We start from the raw sequence: 26,590 nt of genomic DNA on the forward strand, positions 1-26,590 counted from the left end.
CCCCCTCAAGGAAGAGGCAATAAGGTTTACCTCTCAACAGAGGAGTGGCTTGAACAAATAGGGAGGAGGGAGTGATAGCAGCCATCTTCAAAGATTATTTACTAGAGCGTGTCACTCATTTGGTGTAAATTAGGTCTATCGTAATGTTTCTCAGGTGTGAGTACGGATCACGTATAGAATCCACCCAAACCCTGCCAAAGTCAGCATTGAAGCTGCTTCCAGCTGGAAACCTTCACCCACAGCCCTTCAGTTAGTCTGTCTTTGGGTTTCAAACAACTTATACATTTTTTTTTTTTGGCTGCACACTTGGCATATGGAATTTCCCAGACCAGGAAATAAATCCAAACTGCAGCTGTGACATATGCCCTGGATCCTTAACCCACTGTACCACAGTGGGAACTCTGCTTTATATGTATATATACACAATTTTTTTTCCTTTTCTTTTTAGGGTTGCACCTGTGGCAAATGGAAGTTCCTAGGCTAGGGGTTAAATCAGGTTAAATTGGGCCTACGCCACAGCCACAGCAATGCCAGGTCCTAGTCACATCCTCGACCTACACCACAGCTCACCAAAACGCTGGATCCTTAACCCACTGAGCAGGGCCAGGGATCAAACCTGTATCTTCATGGATACCAGTCAGGTTTGTAACCCACTGGGCTATAATGGGAATTCCCATGCTTTTTATTGTTAATGTCAGTTATACTTTCTGTGAACATGTGTATTACTTAATATTGATGCAATTAATGTTTGAGTTCCTTTCTTTCTTTTTTCCTTCCTTTATTCCCCTTCTTTTCCTCCCCCTACCTTCTTTTTTCTTTTTTTCTATAATTTTTTTAAAGATTTTTATTTTTTCTATTATAGTTGATTTATAATGTTCTGTTAATTTCTGCTCTACAGCAAAGTGACTCAGTTGTATGTACATACATATATATATATATATTTTGATGTTATCCTCCATCATGTTCCATCACAAGTGACTAGATATAATTCCCTGTGCTACACAGCAGGATCTTATTGCTTATCCACCCCCCAAATGCAATAGTTTGTATTCCGTAAATGTTTACTAAGTGCCTACTGTAGGTCAGACTGTAATCTAGGTGCTGGAGACACTGCAGTGAATTAAACAAATTCCCTGCTCTCTGTGAGCTTATAGTCTAGAGAGGGAGACAATTAAAAAAAAAATTCAGGGAGTTCCCGTCATGGCTCAGTGGAAATGAATCTGACTAGTAACCATGAGGACTCAGGTTCGATCCCTGGCCTTGCTCAGTGGGTTAAGGATCCGGTGTTGCTGTGAGCTGTGGTGTATGTTGCAGAGTGGCTTGGATCCCACGTTGCTGTGGGTGTGGTGTAGGCCAGCAGCTACAACTCTGATTCCACCCCTAGCCTGGAAACCTCCATATGCCACAGGTGCAGCCCTAAAAAGACCAAAAAAAAAAAAAAATCAGATACTGTTAATCATTATGAAGAAAATAAAGCAAGGTGATGTGACTCTGGTGTGTGTGTGTGTGTTGCTTTAGAAGATTTACCTAAGGAGGAGACATTTCAGCAGAGATCTAAGTGACAATAGGGGGCAAGCCAGGAAGAAAGAAAATTCCAGACAGCAAAGGGAATAGCAAGCAAAAGGCACAGAGGCATGCTTGGTATGTTCAGGAAACATCAGGAATGTTAGTGTCTGGTGTGGGGTTAAGAAATGAGAAGAGATGTATTACTTGAGATCAGAGAGGGAAGCCGAGGCCAAATCAATTAGGATCTGGGTTTTATCCCAAATGCCTTGGGATGCCATTGGAATATGTTGGAAGTGACATCATATAATGTATGGTTTTCCAAAGATCCCTTTGGCACTGAGTCGGGAGTGGCTTATAGGATGACTAATGGGAGAATCCAGGAGAACGGCTGGGGAACAGCTGCAGTTGTGCAGGTGAAAGTTCATCCAGGGTCTTAGTATTTCATCTCTGGATTCTCAACATGAAACCTAGTACTTAGTATCTGTTGTTCGATGAGGGGTGGAAGTTCCCTAACCAGGGATCTAACCCACCTCACAGCAGGGACCCAAGCTGCTGCAGTGACAACGCTGGACCCTTAACCTGCTGCACAGTGAGAGAAATCCGGAGCTCATGGTATTGCTAAGGTCTGTTGTGGGTACTAAGAATAGAGAACGAAAGACCCAAAAACCCTACCTTCACGGAGCTTTCATTCTAGAGAGGAAAGGAGATAATACACACTATAAGTAAACAAAAATACATGGCATTTCCAATGATAGACAATACTATGGGAGTTCCCACATGGCTCAGCGAGTTAGGGATCTGGCACTGTCACTGCTGTGGCTCTGGTTACAGCTGGGGCATGGGTTTAATCCCTGGCCCAGGAACTTTTGCATGCTGCTGGTGTGGCAAAAAAAAAAAAAAGTACTATGAAGAGAAATGAAGCAAGGAAGAAAGGTAGGGAAAACTGGAATTAAAGTGGGTGGGAATTTAAAATAGAGAAATTAGGGAAGGGCTCACTGAAGAAGTGACATTTGGACAATGACTATAGGGGGGATGAGGGAGTGAGTGATTTTGATTTTCTGGAAAGAAAAGTGAAATAGGCAGATGAAATAGCGAATGCAAGATCTTTTAGGCCAGAGTGTGCTAGGTATGTTGCAGGGGCCCCAAGGAGTCCAGAGTTCCTGGAACATAACAGTGAGTAGACGAGCTTAGAAAGGGAAGGGGAAGGCAGAGACAGGTTATGGGGTTTTGCAGGTAACTGCATAGAGTTTGGAAGATAGACATAAAGTGATTTGGTTTTTACCGGGATCCCTGTGGCTGCAACATTGACTTCAGGGGAAAGAGTAGGATGGAAGCAGGAAGAACAGCAATGGAAGCTACCGCTGTAGTCCAGATGGGAAATGGCAGTGGTGGAGCTAGCAAGTAATTATTTTATTTTAGTCACATTCAAGACATTTGAGGAGTTCCTGTTGTGGCTCTTTGGGTCAAGACCCCTACCAGTATCCCTGAAGATAAGGGTTCAATCCTTGGCCTTGCTCATTGGGTTAAAGGATCCCGCATTGCTGTGGCATAGGCTGGCAGTTGCTGCTCCCATTCATCTCCTGGCCATGGACCTTCCAAATGCCGCAGGTGTGGCCCTAAAAAGAAAAAAAGAAGACATTTGATACTGATTCAATATTATTTCCTAATATGTAGTCCATATTAAAATTTCCCCTCAAGATCCTTTTTTGTTTTGTTTTGTTTTGGTCTTTTTAGGGCCACAACTGCAGCATATGGAAGTTCCCTGGCTAGGGGTCGAATTAGAGCTGTAGCTGCCAGCCTACACCACAACTCATGGCAATGCTGGATTCTTAACCCACTGACCAAGGCCGGGGATCGAACGTGTGTCCTCATGGATACTAGTTGGGTTCTTAACCTGCTGAGTCACAATAGGAACTCCCCAAAGTCCTTTTTACATTAAACAAACAAAAAAATCTGGATCCAGTCAAGGCCCACCTATTATATTTGACTTCACCTTTTTAATGCTTCACAATTTTCAAGAGTTCAGGCAAGGGATTTGTACTGTGCCCCGATTTCTGGATTTGCATAATTGTTTTTTTCATAGTTATGTTTAGCTTACCTGTATTTTGGCAAGAATACTACGGGGGCCGGGGGGGTGCGTAATGTTTTCCTCATTAGGTCATATCAGGTGACACATAATATCACTTTGATCCATTATTGGTGATGCTAAGTGATAGTGTCTGGTGATATGATCACTTGGTTAAGATCACTGCACTGTAAAGCAAGCTGTTGTCCTTTATAGGTGATAGTACTCCGTGAGATGATACTTCCGGACAGAATACACAGTGAATATACTATGTCCAACAACCTTTCATCTTTTTTTTGTCTTTTTTTTTGTCTTTTTTTTTTGCTATTTCTTGGGCCGTGGGTTGGGCCGCTCCCACGGCATATGGAGGTTCCCAGGCTAGGGGTTGAATCCACCGGCCTACGCCAGAGCCACAGCAACGTGGGATCCGAGCCGCGTCTGCGGCCTACACCACAGCTCACAGCAACGCCGATCGTTAACCCACTGAGCAAGGGCAGGACCGAAGCCGCAACCTCATGGTTCCTAGTCGGATTCGTTACCAATGCGCCACGACGGGAACTCCCCACCTTTCATCTTTAGATGACTTTAGAATCTAATGAACAGCCCTATGGCTTCTGACCTTGTGCCTCAAGTTTGCTCATTTGAACAATGAGGCTAATAGTGGTCCCTAAGGGATAATGTTTTCCAGGATCAGTGCTTGGCACACAGTAAACCCTCCATAATGTTAGATATTACTGGAAGAAAGCAAGTATGAAAAAATTAATGGAAAGGCTAGGGTTGCATTTCAGATCTGGGGACCTCCCCGCTGCTCCCATGGGGTAAGTGAGCGAAAACCTTCCCGAGGTCCCCCCCCCGGCCACGCCCTCGCGCCGCGGAAGCCCGATGGGGCGGGGCCCCCCAGCGCCCAGGCCGCGCACGGCCCCCTGGGACCGGTAGTGCTGGGCGTGGCCGCGGGACTACATATCCCGGCGGCCCCCGCGCCGTGGCTCCAGCCGCTGCCTCTTCAGCCCCTCCACAGCGACAGCGGCGGCCGCGGCGGCTGAGTCGGTGGCGGCGGCGGCGGTAGCGGCGGCTGCGGGCTGAGCGCTGAGCGGCGAGTTTCCGATTTAAAGCTGAGCTGTGAGGAAAATGGCGGCGGGCGGTGAGTGGAGATAAAGGAAGAGCGGTGGCGGCGGCGAGGGGGTGGAGTGCGAGGCGGAGGGAAGAGGGCGAGTCCCTCTGGCTGCGGCGAGCCGGCGGCTCCGGCTCCGCGGAGACGCTGAGGGGCGCGCCGAGCAGGGGGCGCGCGGAGGTAGTTTCGGGGTGTCGGGGCCGCGCCGCTTCCCCGCGGCGTAGGGGCAGCCCGCGGCGGGAGGCAGGGTGTCGAGGCTGGGCTGCAGCAGCTCGGGGGTACCAGGGAGGTCCCCGCGCGGAGGGGTCACCCCGAGGAGTTTGGGGGCACCGTGGGGGTGCACTTTTTCCTCCTGTCCCTAAAGTTTTATCCTTCCCCAGTGCTCGGGGCTGCTTTTGAAAGCTCCCCACGCCCCCTCCTCCCGCTATCTGGGCACTGATTCGGAAGAACTAGGGGGCGGGGGAAGCCGCACAGCCCCCCCCCCCGACCCCCCAGCCCAGTCTCCAAGTCGTACTCAGAATCGGGTTGGATTTTGTTGCCGTGTTTCCTCCTACACTTGGGCACTTTTGATATTTTAACACGAATTATCTGCGGGATTTCCATTTTGGGCACGGGTAGGTTCTCAGCAGTTTTTCTCAGTAAAAAAGCGTTTTGCTACCTCTGGTGTGAAGGCTGGGAAATGGCAAGTGGAAGTTGGTGAATTAAATTTGGGGTTTGGCTGTCTTTATAATTACTCTTTTTTTCCCTTCTCCATCTCTAATCTTCTTACGTACATTGATTCAATTTGTGATGGTTTAAATAAACTGTCTTGCCCATGCCTGAGAAAAACAATCCATGAGTTGTTGGAGGGCTTAGTTGCTTCCTAGGCAGTTTGAGGACATTCAGGATGGAAAAGTTAACCGAAAGAGCAGTTGGGAGAGGGAGAGAGCATCGTCTTGAAATCTCGCTAAACAGGAGGCGTTCGGGCTTCTCAAATGGAAAGACACGAAAGATACGAAATGCTCTTGAAGTCGAAACCCCCCCCCCCCTTCCGAATGTAAAGACTTCCTTCTTGCAGTTTTTGAGCAGCGCTTCAAAGCCAACCTGTTTTTGTTATTAAGCCTGTACTGTAAAGAAACAGGAAGGCAGTACCAGCTGTCTTGCTGCAGTGGTTTGAAATGGAGTTGAATGAGATGAGTGAGTGGTAGTAGTAGTGAGTGAAATTGCTGCATCTCCTTGATTCAGACGCCTGGTCTCGGATCCTCTTAACCGGTTCCTGGCTGCAGGGAAGCTTCAGTGTTTGTTGCAGCAGGTTGTTTAGAGGATGATGGAAACAAACAAAAAAACCCCAACTACACGTAGGTCTTGTGAATGCTGCATAAACCAAAATGTTAAATGGAAATCTGTAAGTTTTGTGAAATGGTCTTTCTTAAAAAAATTAAATTATTGCTTGTTTATTTCGAATAGGTTATACCCAATGGAACTGGTCTGTGTACAACTGGGAAGGTACCAAAACATTGAAAAATAGCCTCTCTCCTACTCTAAACCCTCTAATTCCCGTTCCTAGGAGGCAGTGACTGTTACTGGTTTCTGGAGTGTTCTTGGTTTGGGGAATAATTATTTTAAGAATTTTCATTTGAAACACACCCCTCTTGGATACCAAAAGCAGGAAAATAAAATGAACAGAAAAAAGGGAAAATGTGGTGGAAGCATTGCTTGCTTTTTTTTTTTTCCTTAAGCAATTGTTGATGGCTGTTAGAAAAGCTCTTACAAACTTACTGCTTATGTTGCCTTATCTACTAACACCCTAAAGAAATAACAATCTGTGGGGGCCTTAGGGTGAAGAACCCTACCAGGGTTCATTGTTTGTAAGAGGAAGCCTCTGTTGATAACATGTAAAATGATATTGAACACTATAGCTCTGTCACTGGAGGTTGCTTCAGGTTCTGCATTTAAGTGGGCAATAATCTAGCTTGTCTGTGATCCGAAATTACACAGGTATTTTATGTATTGATAGAAATGACTGAATTGTCCACTCAGCATTAAAAAAAAAAACAACCAAAAAAGGCATATACCAGCTTCTGTACATTTTGGATGTGAAGATTGTGGACCAAGTAGGAAGCTCTAATGTTTCTAGAGCAGTTAGAGGAAATGTTTCTATCATAAAATATTCCTTAACTTCAGAGGCTTTGGAAATGCTTACCAATCCCAGCGTAACTAATAGGCTTTAAAAAAAAAAGGTATTAGAATGTTGGCTTTAAATTAACAGTTCATTAAAAAAAATCATTGGTATTAAAGATGAGAGGACTAGGGATTATATTAAATATATTCTGGATGGAAAGAATAAAAATCATTAAAAAAATAAATATATTATGAAAGTGAGTATACTGTGCATTTTCCCCATATAGAAATTATTTCGTACATTGCAAGCCCCTCCCCCAAGCAAGTAAGTTAGAATTTATTCAGTAAGGACTGAGTGTTCTGTCAGACCCTGGGGCCTTTTTCTAGGAGACATGTAAATATAGTTCTAGAAATAATTACTTGATTGGTCATGTGAAATAAACTTTTTTACTATGTCAAGGACATATTAAAGATAAAAAGATTTGTTTTTCTTTTTTGTGTTTTTTCTTTAAAAATTTTTTTTCTTAATGAATTTATTACATTTATAGTTGTACAATGATTATCACATCCAATTTTATAGGATTTCCATCCTATAACCCCAGCGCATCCCCTCACCCCCCGAACTGTCTCCTTTGGAAACCATAAGTTTTTCAATGTCTGTGAGTCAGTATCTGTTCTGCAAAGAAGTTCATTTTGTCCTTTTTTTCAGTCTTTTGCACATTAGCAGTATAATTCTAGAATAGTTCCTTTTAACTTGAAGGTTTGAAAAGTCTTTAAAAGAATGATTTATAAATATTTTAGTTTGGACAATAGGGCAGATAAAAAATCTAAACTACTATTGTCCTCTTCTTAATTGGTGTCAAAATAAATGGCTTTAGGGTTTCCTTTTGCACTTTTTTAGACTATATAATTTCAAGTCTTGCCCAGAGGATGTGGACTACTTTTGAACACTTTTAATTTGTTGAGAGTTGAGAATGAATATATAGTCTCCAGAGAATGTCTCTATGGCCACGTGACCACAATTTAACACAGTTGTTACTCTTTAGATGCTACCTAGGAAAAGGAGTCGTTGATAAAGATTGAAGAAGTACTGCAGTTTTTCACAGGCTAAACTAGGGAGTACCTGTCCCATTTGGGTTTGAATTTACTGCACTCTGGGGTGTAGAATACTCCTTTTTTTGCATTATTGAGTGGTTAAAGCTATGGGAGCAGAAAATAAGTATTGGATATTTATGTTAACTTTGTCTTTTTTCCTTATATTTACCACGTTAAAGAAATAGGTGCGTTTATGTTAGTTTGGATTCTCAGAGAAAATAGAGATTGACGGCTGCAGTAAAATGTGGGCATTTTCTTCCATTTTATGAGTCCTTTATGGGATGGGGGAGGGGCGTGCAAAGTGAACATTTCACAGTTGAGGTGGAGGAAGGGCATTCTTATAATGAAGATTATTCCTTTACTTTGTTTCTATGCTAGGTAATTAATTTGGCCCATTGGTTTTCTGACAGGTTTCTAGGAGAAGACTATTTTGGGGGTAAGGATGCAATTTATATAGAGCCTCACCTTGTTTTCAGCCCCTAACAAATGATGGAATTGACTTGAATTTAATCGCCTTTCCCTTTCCTACCTTCTGGTGGCACGTTGTTAAATGAACAGGAAAATGGCCAGAAGATACACAGCAGGAGTTGAAAGGAAGACCTATAGTGTCTAGAAGGCTGATTTATCCATGAACTGGATAATCTTCTTACATTACATACGGACGGTTCTCAACCTTTTCAGCATTAACGCAGTTTGGTAGGTTCTATGGCCTAGGTCAGTTTGGGGGGGCGGGGGGGCGGCAGTAATAAAGGTTTATTTAACTAGCTGTGTAGTAAACTTTGTGGTCTAGAGGCAACGGAAAGAAGCCTGACCTAACTGGCACAGAGGCTTTACCTATTTCAAAGAATAGTCTAAGAGCAAATGGGCTAATCTTTTCTGTTTTTCCTTTTTCCTATTTTTCATTAGGAACATCTGTGTCCTATTTTTTCTTTTTTTATTAATTTTTATTGATAGGGTCTTGGAAAGAGTGTGACTTTGCTGTTCACCTATGAAGGTATTCTGAAAATTCTAATTTTTTTTGTTAAAGACTACAGGTGAGGGTTCTGAAACTTCACTTTTTGGAAAGTAGGCTGACTAGATTACTAAATTTAACTCTTAATCATCCATTTAATGATGAAGAGAGAATACTGGCCTGGGTGTCAATAGTGGTGGATAATCTACTGCTCCCTGGGGCTTTGCTTTTGGTAGCTGGCAGCTGAGTCGGAGTGGTAGATGGATAGATGGAAAGGACTGCAGAAGTCAGCATAATCCTCAATTAGGATAAGCCTCATGGTTAATTGAATGTTGAGTGTACAGGTTAAATCCCATTATAACAAACTCCAGGGGACTAGTTAAATTATTTTGTTGTACTGGGATTGAGCTTTATTGAATATTGTTTGAAATAAATTGGTCTTTTTGTTTCTATTAGAGATGTTGGAAAAAATTTTATTTATTTAACAATCTGACAAGTTGTTACTCATGAGCAAATGTGTTTCACCTTCGCGTTTAATGCTTTTTGCCTTTAAAAAGGAAAGAACCCATGGTGAGCTGAGCAGATAATTTATCCCCCATCCTCCCCCCATGTCTCTGTCTAGAGTAGCTCCATTAGTTTATCTCAACAACCAGATAAGTTTATTAGTAAGTACTACTGCCACCATCAGAGTGTGGTCAGGAAATGGGAAATTCCCCAGGTTTCCAGGTGACCGCTGCTGGTAATTTTTTTCTGTCCTTGACAACTTTTTAAAATAAATGAATGTACTTCATTATAGGATGAACTTTTGTCAGTAAAAATTAAGGTAGCCCTTCTCTATTCAGCTTAAGGTAGTTTAAGACCTTTAGATCTCTGTTACTGTTAAAAAGAAAGTGACAGTAATATTGTAATCTTTAAGATACTTCCATATAAATACAGAATTTTTCAGAAACAGTGTTTTATATATATATATGAGAAAATACTATTCTTATGCTTGGCCAGAAATACACATTTTTTTCTTATATTGGTGTTTGTCAAATTTTAGGTATTTACATCCTATCTTCATGTCTAAGGCTAACATTTTTAGTTGGCTTAGACAATTTTGATTGGATGCAGCAAGACATTTTTGAAGTCATTCTTTTAAATAGATGTTCCATGAAGGAGGGAAAGTCTGAAAGAGGGAATTTCAAAGCAACCCAAGCAGTGTTTTGAAAGTTCTCAAGTCTGAAGAATAATGACTGACTAGTAGGCAGGAAGCCTGCAGTTGTATTGTGGTATTGTTCCTCCATCTTGTGCATTTGAGAACTTGAGTACAAAAGAGGAGAAAGCTTGGGGAAGGGAAGAAAGGGTTTTTAACACACAAGAAAAGGGGAGGGGGAGACTTTTAGAGTAAATACCCTTTGCTCTTCTGTTTAAGTGAAATCTAAAACCAGAGTATTTTACTTTGGGAGGAGATGTTTGTTTATCAAAATCTAAATGTCCAAAACTGATGTTTTTATAAATGAGAGTTAATTATTAGTGGAAAGAGCAGTGTGATCATATGTGCAATTTTAAAACAACTTTAATGAAAAAAGAAACCTACATGTGAAAACCTTTAAATAGTTTCCCTCTTGGTTACCTGAGCAATATCATTTGTTAGTTATTTTGAAAAGAATAGTACCAGTGAAGAGTTGAGAATCATTTGCAAGTTTGTACTCTGAGATTTAAATTTATAAAACAAAGGGGTGGAGTATGTGATCTTCCAAGATTCCTTGCCTTAGAAAATCCTATAAACCTAAGGCATCATTATAGATAATGTAGAATGGCCTTAATTTTTTTTTTTTTTAAGTGTCAAATAGATTGAGCACTTTATGCCAGATAAAGAAGTGAAAATGCAGGTTTCTTTGCTGACTCATGAGTTTGGTGACAGGACGACTTTGAGACCCTGACTTCACTGTAGTTTTTATATGCTGCAAGCGGCAAAATTTGTGTGTTGGGGGGGGGGGCGGATTTTCAACCTCTTCTTTCTGGTGTCAGAAAATGAAGTCATATTTTCTTTACTCTCTGTAAAGCTGTCATCATTGAACGGATTATTGAATCTAAGTCACTCTGTAGAATAACTATATCAGCTTGATTTTGTTTCTAGATGGAAATTTGGCAATTTTATTTAAAAATGTTTTAAAGATCCCCAATTTTCTCTTAACCATATTGTGTCTTTAGTCTACATATTCTATAATCCATCCAGGCTCATCTCTGTCCTATTTTACCTGCCTGTTGGTGGTTGTTTATGACAGTACTTTCATTCCATCCGAGAGAGTTGGCTCCCTTGACGTCAGAGCAAGTATTTGGCTTCATCTTAACTTTACCAGTGAGCAAAATCACTCCACATACATGTTGCATCCATTGGAGGGTCAGTGGTATCTTGTCTTATAATAAGACACGACTATTACTATATTAAATTTTAAAAATAATTCATTGGGAATCAGTAACATTAATTCAGAACGCTGCTTTTAAAGTGCATAACTATATCTAAAATACTACTCAATTCTAACGGAAAAAATGAAAATAAAAAAAAAGATGGTAAAGACCTTAGGTGAATGAGTCCCCAAATTAGATGAGCCTGAAATCATGAACTTGCCCAGTAACCTTCCATCTCCCTTTTTAAAAAACAGTGCAAAATAGCTCCCACATGTGACTTTAAACTGACTTTTCATACCATCATTCTCTTAGCTAGGAGGCCTTCTGCTTCAATCATTTTTAATTGGCTACTGCTTGGCTGCTGCCTACTCCCCCATAAACACACATACTTAATCAGTGTTTATTAAGCTTGTACTATTTAAGGCACTCTGAGAGTTAAAAAGGTTTTGACCTCCAAGTGCACACAATCAATCAGGTACTTGAAATCACTCAGTACAAGGTAATCTGTTTTGTCTATAAAGATCTTGGAGAAGTTCAGAGGAAGGGGACTACCTCTGACCAGGTGGTCAGGATGCAGGACTTTGAAGAATGACTATGGTTTTACTATGGCAAGAACACAGTTCTTGTTGGGAAAACATTAGCAAGGGTGCAAGGTAAGACATTTCAAAACTTGATTATTTGAATATTCAGTGGATGTGAAATGAGTTATGGTATTGAATAAATGGTTTTGTTTTTGCAGAGTGCTATTGATATTTTTTTCCTTAAATATATTTTCTTTTTTTTTTTTGCAAACAATTAGATTTACCAGTTCTTTGTGAAAGACAACATATTTTTTTTTTCCTGTAGTTGTAGAATGATCATAACAATCTGATTTCACAGGATTTTCATCCCACAGCCCAAGCACATCCCCCCACCCCCTCCTTAAATATATTTTCATTTCAATTTCTAAAACTAGTCCAACCTAAATTACTGCCTTTGGAATGGGTAAGCAATGAGATCCTGCTGTGTAGCACTGGGAACTATATCTAGTCACTTATGATGGAGCATGATAATGTGAGAAAAAGGAATGTATATATGTGTATGTGTGACTGGGTCACCTTGCTACAGTAGAAAATGGACAGAACACTGTAAACCAGCTATAATGGAAAAAAATAAAAATCATTAAATAAAAAAATTTCTAGATTACTGTAATAGCTTTCCAATTAGTCTCTACTCTTAGTCCTCTGTATTCTTCTGCCAGTTTAAATTATTAAAGATTTTGATCACATTTTTTGGTTAAAAATCTGCAGAATACAATCCAAATTCCTTAACCTAGTATTCAGTTCTCATCAGTCTTTTTTTCTCTTTACAGCCCCACCTGTAAATGGAGTTCCCAGGCTAGGAGTTGAATTGGAGCTGCAGCTGCTGGCCTACACCATAGCATCACTGGATATAAGCCACATCTGTGGCAATGCTGGATCCTTAACCCCTGAGTGAGGCCAGGGATTGACCTGCTTCCTCACAGAGACAATGTTCGGTTCTTAACCCGCTGAGGCACAACGGGAACTTGTTTCTTTCTTCCTTTCCTTGCTCCTCCTCTGTTCCCTCCCTCCTTCCCCACATTTATTGCCCCATGTATCAGTTATGATAATTTTTCCTGCTCTTCTCCCTTGATATGTGTATCTAGTTTAGTTATAAGGTCCTGCTCAGATCCTGTCTCATTTAAGTAAATTTCTCAGACTGCCACAACTGAAAATAGAATTCTTATTTCCTGATATGGAGGTTAATTATCTCCTTCCATGAATAGGAATCAATATTTATTGCTTGATAGGATGAATTCAGTCAAATTGTGCATTCATTGATTCCTTTTATAGCTTTTAAAATCTTTTCAATTGTATTAACTTTAGGTCCCCCCAGATACTTGGTGTTTGTGTAAGTTTCTAGAGCTGAACTCTCAGGTCAATTTTTCTACCTGGAAATTGTGATAAAATTAAAAGTCCTAAGGATGTGCTTAGGACCTAGGTCTCCCTCAGATAAATCATGTCTGGGTCTCAGAACACTGTATTCTTATTTACTAGTTGCCCTAGGACTGGCCAGTCCTTATGTAAGTTGCTTAAATGTTTTTTTCAGTACCACTGTTCTTCGAAGAATTGTGCTAAGTGTTGTTGGCATTGAAATCCTTTTGTGATCTAGGGGTTTATGATCTAGTTGAGAAATGACTATAATTGAAGAAGTGTAGTTGCAGCAACGTAAATAAGTGTTTTAGAAGTTCACAGGAAGAAAAAGTCATTTTCAACTGGAATTGTTAGGGAAACTTCATAGAGGAGATGGAGTAGATCTAAAGGGAACTAATTACTGCTTCTAATCTTTTCTTGCCCACATCTTTTATTGTCTAGTGCTTACTTACAGTAAAATTACAATGTTTTAAAAAATTCATTTAGAAAAGTATATGTGAAAAAGTAAAAGACTCCATGTGCTCTAGATCTTTGGTTATTATAGCTACCCTCTGCCCCGCAAGGCTCCTACTGTTAGAGGATAGTCTGTGCATATGATTATGGATGTTTCTTTAGTATCTTTTGTTTGTTTCTCTCCCTTTTAATATTTAATTATTTCCCAGTGTTCTGATTCATATGCGTAGATATAAAAGATGAAGGCGACCTACACCACAGCTCACAGCAACACTGGATCCTTAACTCACTGAGTAAGGCCAGGAATCGAACCTGCATCTTCTTCATGGTTACCAGTCAGATTCATTTCTGCTGAGCCATGATGGAAACTCTGCAGTTTGAATTTTGATGTATTGCCACCCATGAATCCATCATAATTACAGGAATGGGAATATCTGTTACCTCCAAAATCAAAAATCTAATTCCTGGAGTTCCCATCATGGCGCAACAGAAACGGAATCCGACTAGGAACCATGAGGTTTCAGGTTTGATCCCTGGCCTCACTCAGTGGGTTAAGGATCCAGCATTGCCGTGAGCTGTGGTGTAGGTTGCAGATGCTGCTTGGATTCCGAGTTGCTCTATGGTGTAGGCCGGCAGCTGTAGCTCTGATTAGACACTTAGCCTGGGAAACTCTATATGCCGTGGGTGCAGCCCTAAAAAGCAAAAAAAAAAAAAAAAAAAATCTGATTCCTCCTGTATCTGTTTGTAATTCCTCCCTCTCCCATCTTCAGGTAGTTACAGATCTGCCTTGTATAACTAAAGATTAACTTGTATTTTTGAGAACTTCTTATAAATAAATGGAATTTTACATACAGCATGCATGTTTTTTGAGGGGGGCTGGCTTTCACTTAGTTATTTTGAGATTTATTCATCTTGCATGTATTAATGGTTTTATTTCTTTTTATTGTGTGGTGTGATTGCATTGTATAGCTATATTCCAGTTCATTCACCTGTTAATGAACATTTGGGTTGTGTCTAGGTTTTTTTTTAAATGGCTGCACCTGTGGCATATAGACGTTTCCAGGCCAGGGGTTGAATCCCAGCCACAGCTGTGGCAATCTTGAATCCTTTAACTCACTGCCTTGGGCTGGGGATCAAAGCTGTGCCTTGGCAGTGACCTGAACTGCTGCAGTAGTCGGATTCTTAACCCACTGTGCCACAGCCGGAACTCTCTGTTTTGGTAATTAAAAATGGAGTTTTTATGACATTTGTATTAAAATGCTTTGTGTGAACAAATGCTTTTATTTCTTTTGAGTAAATAGCCAGGAGTGAAATGGCTGGGTTAATATGCTAAATGTATGTTTAACATTTAAACATTTTAAGAAACTGCCACCTGTTTCTCAACACAGTTATACTGTTATATATTTCTCCCAGCAGTTCTGGTTTCACGTCCTCACCAGCACTTGGTGTGGTTGATTTTTTCAATGTTAGCCATTTTAATGGGTATACAGTGGTATCCATTGTGGCTTTGAGTTTTCCTAATGCCTAAGATGTTGAATATATTTTCATGTGCTTACTTGGTACTTGCCATTGGTACATCTTTTTGGTCTGTTCATATCTTTTGCTCATTTAAAAGTTGGGTTTATTGGAGTTCCTGCTGTGGCTCAGTGGGTTAGAAATCTGACTAGTATCCACGAGGATGGGGGTTTGATCCTTGGCCTCACTCAGTGGGTTAAGGGTCCAGCATTGCTGCAAGCTGCGGCATATGTCACAGATGTGGTTTGGATTTGGCATTGCTGTGGCTGTGGTGAAGGCCTCAGTTGTAGCTGTGATTGGACCCCTAGCCTGGGAAATTCCACATGCCACAGGTGGGGCCCTGAAAAGAAAGAAAAAAAAGTTGGGTTTATTTTACTGAGATATAAGACAACTTGGGTGTATTCTATATATAAAGCCTTTTTTGGACATGTGTTTTAGAAATAGTTGCCCTTTTTTAGGATTACTTATTTATTTTTACGGCTGCACCCCAACATACGGAAGTTCGGGCCAGGAGTTGAATATGAGCCACAGCTTCGACCTGTGCCACAGCTTTGGCATTGCCCTGTCCTTTAACCTACTACCCTGGCTGGGGATGGAACCTGTGCCTCTGCAGTGACCTGAGCTGCTGCAGTTGGATTCTTAACCCACTGTGCTATAGTGGGACCTCCTATTGATTTTTAATTGAAGTATAGTTCATTTGTAATATATTAGTTTCAGAGGTACAGTAAAGTGATTCAGTTATATACACATATTTATCTATTTTTTCAGATTCTTTTCCCTTTTAGGTTATTACAAAATACTGAGTATAATCTCCTGTGCTATACAGTAGGTCCTTGTTGGTTGTCTGTTTTATATATAGTGGCATGTATATGTTAATCCTAGAAATATTTGCTTTGAGTTTGTGGTCTGCTTTTTCATTTTCAAAACTTTTTGGAAGAGCAAAGGTTTTTAATGTTAATGGAATTTATTTATTTATTAATTATTATTATTTTTTGTCTTTTCTAGGGCCACACCTGCAGCATATGGAGGTTCCCGGGCTAGGGGTCGAATTGGAGCTTCAGTTGCCGGCCTACGCCACAGCCACAGCAACTTGGGATCCGAGCTGCATCTTCAACCTACATCACAGTTCAGGGCAACGCTGGATCCTTAACCCTCTGAGCGAGGCCAGGGATCGAACCCACAACCTCATGATTCCTAGTCAGATTCATTAACCACTGAGCTACAACAGGAACTCCAGAATTTAGTTTTTTAATTTTTGTGTTTAAGAAAGCCTTGCCAAAGAGTTTTCTCTTAATATTTTTTTTTCTAGAAGTTTTATAGCTTTAGCTGTTAAATTTAGGTCTGTGACCTATTTGAGTTAATTAAAGTTTGAGGTTCATATTTTGGTATATGGTATTGAATTTTTCCAGCACCATTAGATGAAAAGATTATACATTCCCCATTGAACTGACTTAGGACCTTTGTTGAAAATCAAGTAGTCAAATATGTAGGCCAGATTTTGGAGTCTCTTCTTTTCTATTGATATATATCAATTTGTCTCTACCCTAACCTTGAAATCTTATAGGGGAAGTCCTCCAACTTTGTTTCCCTCCCCCCCAAATTGTTTTGGCTATTCTAGCTCCTCTGCCTTTCCATATAATTGTTATAATGATTTTAATCTTGTTGATTTCTATAAAATGTCTGTTGTGATTTTGATTGTGATTGCATGGAATCGATCAATTTGAGAAGATTTGATTTGCTAAAAATATTATCTGTTCTATGAATATGTTATATATCTCTCCATTTATTTAATTTCTCTTATCAGTGTTTTGCAGTTTTCAGTGTATAGATCTTATAAAAGGTTTTGTTGGAGTTCCTGTGTGGCTCAGCAGGTTAAGGATCCAGTGTTGCCAGCTGTGGTGGCTGGTGTGGCTCCCCCTCCCCCCTCTTCCCTCTTCTCCTCCCCCTCCTTTTTTTTGTTTAGGCCCAGCCCCAGGAACTTCCACATGCCTCAGGTGCAGGGGAAAAAAAAGCTTTTGTCACATTTATCACTGAATTTTATATTTTTTAATGTTATTATAAGTAATATTTTTAAATTTTCAATTTTCAATAATTTTTGTGTACAATTTTTGTTTTGTTTATTCACCCTGTATCTTGTAACCTAACCAGACTGATTTGTTTTTGTAGTTTGCTTAGGATTGTATACATAGGTGATCATATTATTGTTTGTGAATAAAGTTTTATTTCTTCCTTTTCTTCCTTTCCAATCAGTATGCCTTTTCTTCTTCTCCTTCCCCTTCTTCCTCTCCTCCTCCCCCTCCATCTTTTTTTGCTTTATTGTAATGACTAGTGTTCCCAGTACCGTGTAGGGATTTTTGTGCTTCCAACACAATGTAGGAATTTTGGTTGTGATTGCTTTGAATCATTTGACCAATTTGGAGAGATAGATATCTTTATCTTGTTACCAGTTTTGGGGGCTAAGCACTCAATCTTTCACCATTAAATTTCAGTTATAGTTGATTGATCTGCTTTATATCAGTATAGTTCCCTTTCCCTCCCACATCCTTTTGTTACTGAGTTTTAAGATTGGTTTGTTGCATGTTTTTTAATGCATAGTCTGGATATATATCTTTTTATCAGATAAGTTCTGCAAATACCTTCTCCCAGTGTTTCATGGTATAGATCTTTACTACTTATCAACTGTGTCTTTGTATTAATGCCCAAGTTTTTGGTCATATGTGTGTTTTGGTGAATAACAGGTGTTTTAAAGTGTGAGTAACAGTTATACGAACATGTATGATAGATCCCACTCTGTAATTCACATAAATGCAAAGAAACTAAAATTGTTAACCTGGACCATATCAGTTCTTTTTTTTAATTTTTAAATTTTTGATTAAAGTATATTTGATTTACAATGGTGTGCCAATTTCTGCTATGCAGTAACGTGACCCAGTCATACGTATATATACATTCCCTGTATTTACAGTATCTTCCATCATAGTCTATCCCAAGAGACCGGTTATAGTTCCCTGTGCTATACAGTAGGACTTCATTGCTTATCCATTCTAAATGTAATAATTTGCATCTATTAACTTCAAACTCCCAGTCCATCCCACTCCCTTCCCCTCCCCCTTGGCAACTACAAGGCTGTTCTCCATGTCTCTTAGTTCGTTTCTGTTCTGTAGATAGGTTCTTTTGTGCCATATTTTACCTTTCATTTTTGGTGGCTCCTGTGACATATGGAAATTCTCAGGCTTGGGGTTGAATTGGAGCTGCAGCTGCCAGTATATACCACAGCCATAGCTAGATCCAAGCAGGGTCTGCAACCTTGACGCTACAGCTCACAACACCACCAAATCCTTTAACCCACTCTGCGGGGCGAGGGATTGAACCTGCATCCTCATGGATACTAGTTGGGCTCCTAACCTGCTGAGCCACAATGGGAACTCCCTATGTGCCATATTTTAGGTTCCCACATGTAAATGATAATCATATAGTATTTGTCTTTCACTTTCTGACTTATTTCCCTTGGTGTGATAATCCATAGTTGGATCCATGTTGCTACAAATGGCATTATTTCTTTTTTATGGCCAAGTAGCATTCCATTGTGTATATGTACCACATCTTTTTAATCCAGTCATATGTCATGGACATTTAGATTGTTTTCATGGCTATTTGGCTTTTGCAAATAGTGCTGCTGTGAATATATGAGTGCATGTATCTTTTTGAATATAGTTTTTGTCCAGGTGTATGCCCAGGAGTGTGATTGCGGATCACATGGTAGTTCTATATTTAGTTTTCTGAGGAACCTCTGTACTGTTTTCCGTAGTGGTTGTACCAATTTACATTTCCAACAACAGTGTAGGAGGGTTCCCTTTTCTTCACACCCTCTCCAGGATTTGTTATTTGTAGATTTATTAATGATGGCCATTCTGACCAATATGAGGGTGGTAGGTACCTCATTGTAATTTTGATTTGCATTTCTTCTTCAGAGAAATGTCTAGTTCTCCCCCCCCCCCCCTTTTTTGACTGTTCCATGGCATACGGAGTTCCCAGGCCAGGGATCAGATCTGAGCCACAGTAGCAACCTGCTCCCCAGCTTTGGCAACACCATGCCCTTTAACCCACTGTGCAGGGCCGGGGATTAAACCTGCATCCTGGCACTGCAGAGATGCCACCAATCTTGTTGTGCCATAGCAGAAAACTCCTTTCTGCCCATTTTTTGATGATGTTTGTTTTTTTGTTGTTGAGTTGTGTTAGTTGCTTGTATATTTTGGAGATTAAGCCCTTGTCAGTTGCATTGTTTGCAACTATTTTCTCCCAGTCCGTAGGTTGTCTTTCGTTTTGTTTATGGTTTCCTTGGCTGTGCAAAAAAGCTTGTAAGTTTGATAAGGTCCCATTTATTTATTTTTGTTTTTATTTCTATTGCCTTGGGAGACTGACCTAAGAAAACATTTGTACAGTCTGTCAGAGAATGTTTTGCCTGTGTTCTCTCCTAGGAGTTTTACGGTGTCATATCTTGTGCTTAAGTCTTTAAGCCATTTTGAGTTTATTTTTGTGCATGATGTGAGGGTGTGTTCTAGTTTCATTGATTTACATGCAGCTGTCCAGTTTTCCCAGCACCACTTGCTGAAGAGACTTTTTCCCATTTTATAGTCTTGCCTCCTTAGCTGAAAATTTCTTGAGCATAGGTATTTGGGTTTATTTCTGGGCTTTCGGTTCTGTTCCATTAATCTGTATGTCTGTTTTTGTACCAGTACCACTCTCTCTTGATTACTGTAGCTTTGTAATATTGCCTGAACTTTGGGCGAATTAGGCCTCCTACTTTTTTTTTTTCCCTTCTGAATTGCTTTGGCAATTCTGGGTCTGTTATGGTTCCATATAAATTTTTGCATTTTTTGTTCTAGTTCTGTGAAAAATATCATGGGTAATTCACTAGGGATCACATTAAATCTGTAGACTGCTTTGGGTAGTATGGCCATTTTAGCAATATTAATTCTTCCAATCCAGGAACATGGGATATCTTTTTATTTCTTTGAATCCTCTTTAATTTCCTTGATTTAATGTTTTATAGTTCTCAGCATAAAGTCTTTCATCTCCTTGGTCAGGTTTATTCCTAGGGACCTAACTTTTTTTGGTGCAGTTTTATTTTTTCTTTTTATAGCCACCCCTGTGGCACATTAAAGTTCCGGGCTAAGGGTTAAATTGGGGCTGCTGCAAGCCTGTGCCACAGCCATGGCAACACTGGATCTGAGCCACATCTGTGACCTATACCATAGCTTGCGGCAATGCTGGATTCTCAACCCACTGAGCAAGGGCAGTGATCAAACTTGCATCCTCATGACACTATGTTGGGTTTTTAATCTGCTAAGCCACAAGGAACTCCTGGTGTGATTTTAAAAGGTGTAGTTTTTTTTTTTTTTTAAAGGGCTGCACCTCTGGCATATGGAAGTTCCCAGGCTAGGGATCAGATTGGAGCTGCAGCTTCCAGCCACAGCCACAGCAGTGCCAGATGTGAGCTGTGTCTGCAACCTACATCATAGCTCACTGCAATGTTGGATCCCCAACCCACTGAGCTGCACCAGGGATCAAACCTGTGTCCTCATGAATACTAGTTGTGTTTGTTACCAGTGAGCCACAACAGGGACTCCCTATAGTTTTTTTTTTTAATATTCTTTTTCTAATATTTCATTGTTAGTGTGCAGAAATGCAGCCAATTTCAGAATGTTAATCTGAATGTTAATTTTGTATCCTCCTACTTTGCAGAATTTAATTATTCTGGTAATTTCTGTGTGGGGTCCTAGGGGTTTTCTGTATGTAGTATCATGTCATCTGCATATAGTAAAGTTTTTTTTTTTTTTAATATAGCTTTTTAAATTTTGGCTGTGCTCATGGCATGTAGAAGTTCCTGGCCTGGGGATCAAACCTGCACCACAGTTGTAACCAGAGCCACAGCAGGATCCTTAACCTGTTGAGCCACAAGGGAGCTCCCATATCAGTTCTTTTTTTAATTTTTTTTTTTTTTTTTTTTTTTTTTTGCTTCATAGGGCCCCATTCATGGCCTATGGAGGTTCCCAGTCTAGGTGTCCAATTGGAGCTGCAGTCACAGCAATGCAGGATCTGAGCCATGTCTGCCACTGCACTGTAACTCACAGCAATGCCAGATCTTTAACCCACTGAGCAAGGCCAGGGATCGAACCTGCATTCTCATGGATACTAGTTGGGCTCATACTGCTGAGCCAGCATAGGAACCCCCCCTTATCAGTTCTTCCATGTAGTAAATTACTTTATACCTTATTTACTATTATCAGTCATTTTTCATTTTTAGATAGTCTGGAACTTGATCTCTTTTTCTTTTCTCTCTCTTTTTTTTTTTTTGCCTTTTCTAGGGCTGCTCCCTCGGCATGTGGAGGTTCCCAGGCTAGGGGTCCAATCACAGCTGTAGCCGCCGGCCTACGCCACAGCCACAGCAACTTGGGATCCGAGCCGTGTCTGTGACCTACACCACAGCTCACGGCAACGCCGGATCCTTAACCCACTGAGCAAGGCCAGAGATTGAACCTGCAACCTCATGGTTCCTAGTCAGATTAGCTAACCACTGCGCCACGACGGGAACTCCTTTTTTTCTTTTCCTTCATTTTTTCTTTTTGGCCGTCCCCTGGGATATGGAGTTCCCAGGCCAGGGATCAGATCTGAGCTGCAGTTGCTACCTAGGCTGCAGCTGCAGCAACCCACTGTGCCGGCCAGCCAGGGGATGGAGCCTGCATCCCAGGCCGCCAATTCCGCCAATTCCATTGCACCACAGTGGGAACTCCTTGATCTTTCTTTTTAAAATCTTTAATAAAAATAAAATAAGTCCTTTCTCATTAAAACAATGTCTCTTTTCTCATTTATTATTACAAATTAAGATGGAAACATCAAATATTTTGATCTGGTATAATCCTGATGAGGAAATGCTAAATCCTAATGAGGAGTGAAAACTCTGACTCTTACCTGTGAGTGAATTTACTTGTCATTGTTTTCTCTTTGACCAAGTCACTGAAAAACCCAATCTTCATGGCTCACTTTGGTTAGTATGGATTGTATGCTTTTCTCACCAAGGTATATTACACTACCTTTACTTTTCATGGTTTCTGTGCTTAACTGTTCTACTGATCGTGTTAGCTTTTGAATGCCTCCACTCTAAGCAAATGAGAAAATATCAGCTTCAGAATGTGCTATTTGTCACATTTAGTATTGATATTAAATTATTTTAACCTTGCATTACCTAAGTATCTTCCTGGACACTTTTTTTCTTACTCAAATGGAGTGACATCTTGATTTACTTACCAGTCCCCTCACCCTGTATTGAAGATATATATTTTAATTCTTTTCTGTTTGATTTATTCTCTCATGCTGGGATTTTGGAATCTTTTTCAATTTACATTTAAGAAGACTAAAAAACCAGTGGAAATTTCCAGCTTAAAAAAAACCATCTACTAGTCTAATAACTGCTTTGCAGGAAGAAAGAAATATGAAAAAGAACCGCAGACGTTCTGGATGTCAGCCTGTGAAATTTTCCACTATTTCCCATAATAACATGCAGGCATGCTTGTACTGCTGGATTCAGTGCAACTGCAGTTGCACTCTGAGTGGAATTTGAAGCTACTCTATCAATGATAAAATGGCACCTGGCCAGCTTTTAGTGAGCAGTGCATAAATTCACATATCATATTGTATGTATTTCTGAGTAGTGTGGCCATAACACTGAACTTGCAACATTATTTAAAAATCTTGATTCCAAAATTTGTTGTAAATGAAGTTTGGTTTTTAAATGTGCAGATTTATTATACATCTGAGACTATAGATATGTACAGTCATTATTTTAGTCATAATACTGTGTAAATTTTTATTTTATAGGATTTTATACTATATTGAAGAATGCTCAGGAAATTAAGTTTTTTTAAATATAATTTTTAATTTATAGTCATATGCAATTGATATACATGAAAATTAAAAGTTTTAAAAATTTGCATAAGCTCAGTATTTGGTGTGATTTGAGAAATGTTTTAACCCCTATTTCAGTTCCTATTAAATAATCTTTCTAAGACTCAGTAGGCTTTATATTAAAATTGATGATTTTTAAAAATTTTGCTGTTTCAAATTTAAAGGCAAACAGTATTACGCTGTTGCCTAATGAGGGGAATCCTGGTTGCCCAGTTCTATAAATTGGCAAAGCAGAATGATGAAGAGTAGACTACAAATATCGCACTGTAATCGATTACTTCTACTTTGATTAATCTCTTTCATGGCAAATGTCTATCAATGGTATTAAGGAATGAAACCGAAAACTTCAGATTTTATGAATTAACCTTTTAAACTCATGCATTTCTAGAGTTCTGTCGTGGCTCAGCGGAAAACGAATCTGACTAGCATCCATAAGGATGCAGGTTTGATCCCTTGGAAGGGAGTTCCTGTCATGGCTCACTGGTTGACGAATCTGACTAGGAGCCATGATGTTGCGGGTTCGATCCCTGGTCTCGCTCAGTGGGTTAAGGATCCAGCGTTGCCATGAGCTGTGGTGTTGGTCGCAGATGCAGCTTGGATCCTGTGTTGCTGTGGTGTAGGCCGGCGGCTGCAGCTTTGATTGGACCCCTAGCCTGGGAACCTCCATATGCTGTGCATGCAGCCCTAAAAAGCAAAACAAAACAAACAAAAAAATCATGCATTTCTGCAGTAGGGAATTTGAGCATTTAGAGTGACATGACACATGACATATATATCTTGGTGTGTCTTAAGACTTGTAAGTCACATTTTGGAAATAAAGGCGTATGATGTATATCTTTTTCAGGACTCCTAGGTCTTAGATAGAAACAGGAACAGTGTTATGCCATAACAGTGGCCTCCACCTCTTCCCTGTGATCTGCTCCTCCTTCCTGTACTGTCTCAGCCTTCCTCTTGACCTCTCTGTATCTGTAACTCCTCTCTTGTCCCCTTCATGCACTTCTTGTTCTCAGCCCTCCTTCTATCTCCAGCTGTTTCAGTCCCTGTCCTTTCAGCCTAAATTTCCTTCTGGCCATAGCCTTTTTTTTTTCCCCCTCCCCTTGTCAACTTTTCGTTCTTCAAGTCTTTTTTTTCTGGTTGCTCACTGTTAACCAAGCCTCTTTACCTTTGGAAGACTTCTTTGCCCCAGGTTTCTCTCCTCCTGTTAGATGGATTTTCTTTTAGTTTTTGACCTCTTAAATGCTCACACGGTCATGCTCTCCTAAATCCTTTATCTCTTATTTGTGCCTCTGTGTTTCAGTTTATTCTGCAGAGATTATTAAGTGCTATTGTCAGGTTTTTCTCTAGATCTTAGGAATATACCAGTGAACAGAATGGCTGTGGAAAAAAAAAGCTGCATAAGGGGACTGGCAACTGGTGTGTGTGTGTGGTGTGGAGTTTACATTTTAGATGGGTAGTTATGTCTTGGTACCCTACTTTGAGAAAGTTAACATTTGAGCAGGGTCCAGGAAGTAAGCCTTGTGAATACTGGGGTGGGGATGGGTTGCCTTATGTGCGAAAGGAACAGCCCATGCAGAGGCCCTTTCTTAGTGTGCTTGAGGAATAGCAAGGGCTGGAGCACAGTGAAAAAAGGAATAAGTAGTAAGAAAGTTGAGAGGTAACCATGGGACCTTGTGAGCAATTGTAATGTCTTCAGCTTTTACTTTGAGCAAAGTGGGAAACCATTGCAGGTTTTTTATTTTTGGTATTCCAAAAAGATCTTGTGACCATTGTTTTTAAAGTTAAAGAGTTTAATTTTTTAAATTACAAAAGTAATTCAAGTGGAAAATGCAGAAAAATATGAAGTAAAGAAATCAAAGGGCAAATAAAGATTATCAGTAAACCTCACCATCCATCATTGAAGATTTTGTGTATCTTTCTACTCCTTTTCCTTTGTGCTAGTACACACACACACTTCCTGCACTGTAGGGTTTTAGCAGAGAGCAAATAAACTGAGTTAGGCTTTACAGAGATCCCTCCAGCTTCTTTGTGAAAAATAGCCTATAAGAGGGCAAGAGGTAGAGAGACCTATTAGAAGGCTATTAGAGTAATCCAGGTACACGATAATGCAGCTCAGACCTTGGTGGTGTCAGTGGAGATGATGTGTTCAGATTCTTTGTAGATTTTGAAGAGAGGACAGAATTGTGTTCAGTGTCAGGGGATGGCTAAGGATTGGGGTGAGGTGGTGTCTGGCTAGAGAGGAGGAGGGAAGAATCAAGGGTGACTCAAAAGTCTTTGGTTTAAGGAATTAGAAATCTTTGGTTTCATTTTTCTTTCTTTCTTTTTTTTCTTTTTTGTCTTTTTGGGCTGCATCGTAGCATGCTGAAGTTCCCAGGCCAGGGATCAAACCCTCGTCACAACAGTGACCTGAGCTGCTTCCGTGACAACACCATGTCCTTAACCTGTTGCGCCACAGCAGGAAGTCCTGGTTTCACTTTGCAGTCTTGTCAAACTATGCATCCAAGTTTCAGTTCTGACTCTTTTATTATGTGTTTTTCCTGTTCGTTTGAACTCTTGATTATTTCTTTTTACCAACCATCTAGTCTGCTTTGCCCAGCTTGGCTTTTGGGGCACACTGCCAGATGCTATGTATATCAAACTGTTTCATTAGTATCAGTCTGCCTAACTAGGTTGTGAGCATCCTTTTACTGGATTGTGCTGAATTTATGAATCTGCTTTGGGACTAATAACTTTCTGAGTACATGGTGGGCATTCAGTAAATGTTGAGTTATTGGACACTCCTAAGGCTTGAGAATAAGATATGAGAAAACCTTAAAGTAAATGCCTCTTTTAGCTTTACTTTGGCATACTGGCATCTTTGGAGAATAAATTGTTTTGAATAGGTCTTTTCCTCAGTCTTTTAAGTTTTAAAAAGCATTCTTTTTATTTACATAATGTGTCATATATTTTCTTGAATTTAGCAGCATGAAGACTTGTTTTTTTAAAAAATAATGAATATTTATTGTTTCCAAGCAAAGCTTCCTTGGAAATAGATGAGTGAGAAAATGTCACTGCCCAGGAAGGAGCTTATATAAGCTCTGGTGCAGACAACACAACATATATACCAATGTATGTCTCCTTTATGAACATAACATTGTATTATATAATGCAGAACAATTTATAATGCCTTTGGCATTTTAAAGATTATAGGAGTGTGTGTGTTTTGTTTTTTTAGGCTGCACCTGTGGCCTGTGGAGGTTCCCAGGCTAGGGGTCTAATCGGAGCTATAGCTGCCCGCCTACGCCACAGCTACAGCAGTGCCAGATCCAAGCCGAAACTACGACCTACACCACAGCTCATGGCAACGCTGGATCCTTAACCCACTGAGTGAGGCCAGGGATCAAACCCGAAGCCTACCTCATGGTTCTCAGTTGGATTCGTTTCTGTTGTGCCACGACGGGAACTAGGAGTTTTTCTTCCTCCTTTTTAGGGCTGCACCCAAAGCATATGGAAGTTCTTGGGCT

The 26,590-nt window shown here is 40.2% G+C and overlaps 1 protein-coding gene across 1 annotated transcript in view; it reads left to right on the plus strand.

The window, feature by feature from the left end:
* The window catches only part of NCOA3 (nuclear receptor coactivator 3), a 132,197-nt gene continuing 110,288 nt past the window's right edge, over positions 4,682-26,590 (plus strand). The window contains 1 exon segment of the mRNA NM_001114276.1: positions 4,682-4,712. The gene's annotated coding sequence lies outside the window, so the exon portion shown is untranslated.

The sequence above is a fragment of the Sus scrofa genome, chromosome 17, assembly GCF_000003025.6.
Source record: "Sus scrofa isolate TJ Tabasco breed Duroc chromosome 17, Sscrofa11.1, whole genome shotgun sequence".
Lineage (NCBI taxonomy): Eukaryota > Metazoa > Chordata > Mammalia > Artiodactyla > Suidae > Sus > Sus scrofa.